At 40.3% G+C, this 6000-nt stretch overlaps 1 protein-coding gene across 12 annotated transcripts in view; it reads left to right on the top strand.

The window, feature by feature from the left end:
* The window catches only part of prickle2b (prickle homolog 2b), a 273140-nt gene that overhangs the window by 213955 nt on the left and 53185 nt on the right, over positions 1–6000 (top strand). The gene's annotated exons all lie outside the window — the stretch shown is intronic.

The following is a 6000-nucleotide window of genomic DNA, read 5'->3' as shown; positions in this document are numbered from 1 at the left end:
TTTATTTCAGAACCCCCTTCCCCTCCCCCATTTCTGAAGAAGGGTCTCGGCCCAAAATGTCAGCCTTCCTGCTCCTCTGATGCTGCTTGGATTTGCTAAGATGTTTCTTTCGCTTTCCAAGACTTCAGGGCTCTCCAATCCCATTTCTTGATTCTTTTGCATCTTTGCAGGAGGCACAGGGTGATTGAACACGAACTGTTAGTCATTTATCTCATTGAAACATACATAATACTGAGATGCCTGAATAGAATGGACGTGGAGAAGATGTTTCAATTAGTGGAACAGACTAGGAACCAACGGAACAGCCTCAGAGTGAAGGGATGACCCTTTAGAAGTGAGATGAGGAGGAATTTCTTCAGCCACGAGGTGTTGAATCTGTAACTCATTGCTACAGAATGCTGTGGTGGCCAAGTCATTGAGTGTATTTCAGACAAAGATCAATAGGTTCTTGATTAGTAAGGGTTACAGGGAAAAGGCAGAAGAATGGGGGTGAGAAACATATCAGCCATGATCAAACAATGGAGCAGGCTCGTTGGGCTGATTTGCCTAATTCTACTTCTGTAATTTATGGTCATAGTTGCTGGTTAAAGGCAACAGATTAAACAACTGGTGCAAGAAAATCACTGGCTTTCTTCAGACTTCATGTGTTTTTACTGCTGACAGCAAGAGACATAGGAACTGCTCTTTCAGCAGTCCAGATGCTTCACAACCTTAATTATAAATACACAAGTTGTTCCTCTGCCTAAGGGACAATCAGTGAGCTTTTGTCACAAATCAGTGAGACTTCCGGGATCCACAACTGGTCATATCTGCATAAACCAATCATCAATCTGTTACTGGCTAAATTTCACTCTGCATGCTGCATCGTCTTATCTCTCTACCTGTCTCTGTTGGCTAAGCAAAAGTGTTAACACAACCCATAATAAGTTGTGGTAGCTTATTTTTATAAATGCAGCAATCCCTTTCCCAGTCGGTTTTAAAACAATCCTTTTCCATTCTAGTTCACATTCACAACAAAATGTGATCTTTATACAATCTACCTCTTATAACTGTTGATTTGTCTGCCTGACCAGAATCTATCCATTTCTGTCCTAACATGATTCCAAAACCCTTCACTTCTTTTTCAACCATCTGATCTTAAAGCTCTGAATCAATTCATAAAATAAATGAGGGTAGATGACTGCTATTCTTCACCACAAGGGGTCAGAGACCACTGACATCATGTATGTTATTAATGATTAACAGCACATGGACTTGTTCAGCTTTGAATATTACTTGTTCAGCAGTTAATAACATATATTTCTTGCTTGCTTATCCCTATGCTAGACAGCCTCCAATAGAGGAAAAGTTAACAAAAACCGTAGACCAGGAGTTTTAAAGCAGGAAGGCATCTGTAAGAACAAGGACTTCAAAACCATGGAGGTCATGGAGCCAGTGTTCAAGGAATATAGAAGATATTTTGATTATTAAACCAAGAGTTAAAATACCATCAGTAGATAACTTCATAGGGATTCCAAGGATGAAGGCTGAAAAAAAAACAACTGAGGCTGCAGAGATTAAATGTGTTGGTGTCTGAAACCTGTTTCTTTAAAAAAGGCTTCACCCAGTGAAAATCCCTTATATTATGAGTCCAATATTTATTTTGCACTATCGGTATGGAAGAAGCCACAGATTTCACTGGGCTACAAGAAATGCTTTCCATCCCTGATACCACTAAGAATCCTCATAGAGTAACTATCATCAAGACCTAAGACAACACACAGTGTATTGCTGAAGAAGAGTAATGCCCGAAACATTGATTGCTCCTTTCCTCCAGATGTTGCCTGACGTACTGTGTTCTTCCAGCCTCCTGTTTGCCTTAGATTCCAACATTTGCAGTTTTCTCTAATATTGCTGCTGTAATTGAGCATTGCAGTCCACCTGAGATCATTGAATTTTTAATTAAACTGGTACTGACACACAACACTGCTTCACAGAACAGTCAATATCACTGATAACATTGGTTTGAAAGAAATCTACGATATCAGCCACAGAACACAAAGCAATGGAGAGCATCCACAACTTCCAACATCTTGGAGAGATGTCAGTTGTGTGTACAGTGTCCAGTAGGTGATACTAAATGTTAAACTACTTCTTTCATTAATGGAACTGTGTTCCCTAAAGGATATGAGATCAAAGGTCCTCTCGATACGGCAATGGACCACCAACAGTACCAACTCCAAATCAACAGTCAACCACTCTTTGGTACAAGAGATTCATGAGATAAAGGATCTTCCAGAGAAGAAATAAAAGAAACATCAAAGTCAACAATCCTGAAGCCAACAACCTACCGATCTTCCAAGTCTAGAATGAACGTCTTCTGAAAGAATTGACAGGCAACCAGTTCACTTGATTTTGCATAGTCAGAAGAAATGCAGTACGATGGTTAAATAATTTTATATTGACATAAACAAAGAGAAAAATATTGGAGATGTGGTGGGGGGATACAATGCCGTATAAGGTAATTGATATGCATGTAATTGTGAGCTAAGCTGAATCGCTGCCCACTCTCATATATAGCATAGTCACTGCGTAGAGCACTGGGCAATCCTGAAGAGTCTTGGAATGTTCTGGGTGGTTGTAATTGAACAGCTAAGACATATTTATTGTTCATCCTTCACTGCAAATTACCAGGATATCCTTAGACAAGCATAGGAAGAAAGATTGGTGGCAGCTTTCTATGTAATGTACCCAGGCCTTATTATGACACATTTTAAAGTTCTGCAATATTTGAAATTTATGTTAATTTACAACTAGGATTAGGCCATGAAGCTTATCAAGCCCTCACGATTTAAATTGATCATGGCTGATCAAACAATTAAAGGCTTTTATCCACAAAACCTTTTATATCACATGTAATCAGAAATCTCTCCATCTTTAAGCATACTTGAAGACTGACCTTCCACACCTCTCTGAGTAAAAGAATTCCAAAGAATTCCAAGAATTCCTTCACAACCCTCTGAGTAAACAAATTTCTCTCCATCTTGGCCCTAAACGGCATCCCCCTTACTTTTAAAATTGCACCACCTGTTCCTACACTCCTCTACCAGGAGAAGCATCTTGCCCACATCTACCCTCTACATCACTTTAAATATTTTATAGATTCAATAGAAACATAGAAAATAGGAGCACTAGTAGGTCATTTGGCCCTTTTGAGTCTGCCCCTCAATTCATTAAGATCATGGTTGATTTTATCGTTCTAAACTCCACTTTTCTGCCTTTTCTCCATTACTTTTGATTCCTTTACTGATTAAAAATGTCTGCCTCAACCTTGAATGTGTTTATTGACTCAGCCTCAATAGCCCTAATCTGTAAATAATTCCATAGATTCACTGCTCTGTGGGAGAAGAAATCCCTTCTCATCTCTGTTCTAACTTGGTCACCCTTTACTTGCAGATTATGCCCTCTGGCCCTGTACTTTCCCACAGTTTGGAACAATCTCTCAACATCTATTCCATCAAACACTCTCAGAATCTTATATGTTTCAATTGGTGCACCTCTCATTCTTATGAATTTAGCGAGTATAGAATCAACCTAACTCAACTTCTCTTTATAAGACAATCCATTCAGACCCAGGATCTGTGAACCTTCTCTGCATACCACTGATGCCAGTATATCGTTCCTTAGATAAGGGGACAAAAACTGTTTGCAGTATTCAAAGTGTGGTCTAACTAATACCTTGTAAAGTATTGGCTATATCCCAGCCCTTTGAAAATCCCATTCCATTTGCCATCTCTCTTGCCTGCTGAACTTGGATTCAATTTTTTTTTGTAACATATGCACCAGGAGCCCCAAAATCCCCTTGTTCTGCAGCTTTCTACAGTTCTCCATTTAAATTATATTCAGCTCCATATTCTTCCAGCCAAAATGCAAAACATAACATTTTCCCACATTATATTCTATCTATACCAAACACAAACCCTTCAGCATTGCCTCCTTCTGCCACAGAGTTGAATGTGGAGAACTACTTACCTTAAACACAGCTACAAAAAGCTGGTTGGTGCAAGTTACCTTTAAGCAATTGTGAACCAGGTGCTGACTTTATCAGAAGTATAGGTCTTTATTGAAAACTATTTAATACAAATATGCATTCATGACATGCAAGTGTGCACCTGGCACAAACACATCATTGACTTTATCTCTGCATCTCAACCCATTGTCAGGTGATTAAAGTTTAGCCTCCCAATTAAATAAAGCATTCCATAAGCCACCTTTCCTGCTCTTATGAGCTCCATAAAATCTCTCCCACACTTCTCAAACATACTGTGTTGTTTTGCTTCCTCTTATTTTCCTTTTTCCAGCTTTTCATCATGTGGCAATATTCCCAGTGCTTTATTGCACACAGTTTTATAATTTTTACCACAGAAACATCAAGAGACCCCAAACTAATACCACTGGTGACTTCCAATCATGGCCACTCCTATGAGATACTCCTTCTGTGACTGATGATGATTTGAAGTCAGAATGCTCACCAGTGTACCAGCAAATTACTGCAGATGCTGGAATCTGTGCTGAAAACAACAAATGCGGAGATCGCAGTGGGTCAGACAGGATCCATGGGAAGAAAGCAAGCTGACATTTTAAGTCTAGATGACTGTTCATCAGAGTTATGTGAAGTGTAGAGGAGGCAGCATTTATGCAATAGTGGCAGGGTTGCTGCTGAGGTAAAAGTGCCTGTGTGGGATTACAATACCCGTGATTGTTGGCCTCACTGTAGAGATGCCAAGGATCACTTCAGTGGCTGCCTCCAGTAACAGGATGTAAAGAGTTAGATACTCAGTCCATCAGAGGAGCCGTGGAATGTGGCATGGACCCGTCATCACCATCTGTTACCTCCTTAGTCGTTTCCTGGCATCCTTGATTGGCAGAGGGAAACACCAAGTACAGAACAGCTTCACTGCAGGCTATCTGGCTTTCTGACAAATCAATTCCATAGACAATGGCATTCTTTCTGTGCAAATCCTTTCCCTGTTACTGTCTCCAGTCTGGGTGATATTGCACATGGTTCTCAGTGAGGTTGGCCACTGTCTCAAAGGAAGAGATCATGCTTTTAAAGCATAATGACACTGAAGCACATGAGGTGAATAGACCCAACAATCTCATTGAATGACTCTGCAATACTTCAGGAACTACTTCAGGAATACATCTGACTCACGGATTCTCCAGGTTTTGTAATTTCAGACATCTTTGCCGTACTGCCAACCATCCTCTCAGGGGACTGACTACAGTGACTCTGCTTTCCCCATCTCCTGCTATTTTAAAGTGATGTGCAAGGAACAATGATTTGCATGAAAGCTACCTTGGTACAGACTCCAATGTGTCAGACTCCAATGAATTCTCAAGAACGTTTTGATGGTCTGTCAGCTCTTTCCATTCTGCATTTGGCCCATGGTGACACAGAAAGGTGTTCATGGGAAATTAGCACAATCAACAGATGGTTTCCTTGCTTAAATTAATGAGATAACAGCTTGTGCCTTGATGGCTCATTGCACAGGGTTGATTACCTAGAGTTGTTGAAATCTTTTTATCTTATCTATGTTGGACTCTTATTTCTCCGTCTCTAATATCAAGATGGTTTGTCTCATTGCATAGTGACACAAATTGGGGCACCTCAGTGTCCAAATGTACCCTCTCCCTAGCACTATCCTTCTTAGACGCCAATCAGACATAAGGTGACAATCTTCATACTTTACTGTCTAATAGTGCTAAGATTATAAACAATGCTTATGATCATCAATACTGCTGTGCTCTCTTCCTCCTATGGTCAGGAAACATCTTGTGTTCTCAGGATTTTCTTCTGTATACTGGTGACTGCTGATCAGGACAAATGCCAACCTGTATCTGACTTTGGACCTAGCCAAGCAGGCGATTGAAGCATTTCCTACAATGGAAGCATTTCTTCCTCACTTCTCATATGCTTCTGATCTCGAGGGCCTTCTCCAGTCACTCCTTCTGGTCTGT

This window comes from Rhincodon typus, chromosome 16, assembly GCF_021869965.1.
Source record: "Rhincodon typus isolate 14 chromosome 16, sRhiTyp1.1, whole genome shotgun sequence".
NCBI classification, from domain to species: domain Eukaryota; kingdom Metazoa; phylum Chordata; class Chondrichthyes; order Orectolobiformes; family Rhincodontidae; genus Rhincodon; species Rhincodon typus.
Note: the sequence above shows the minus strand (reverse complement) of the source record. Positions and strands in the feature narration are given on the sequence as shown.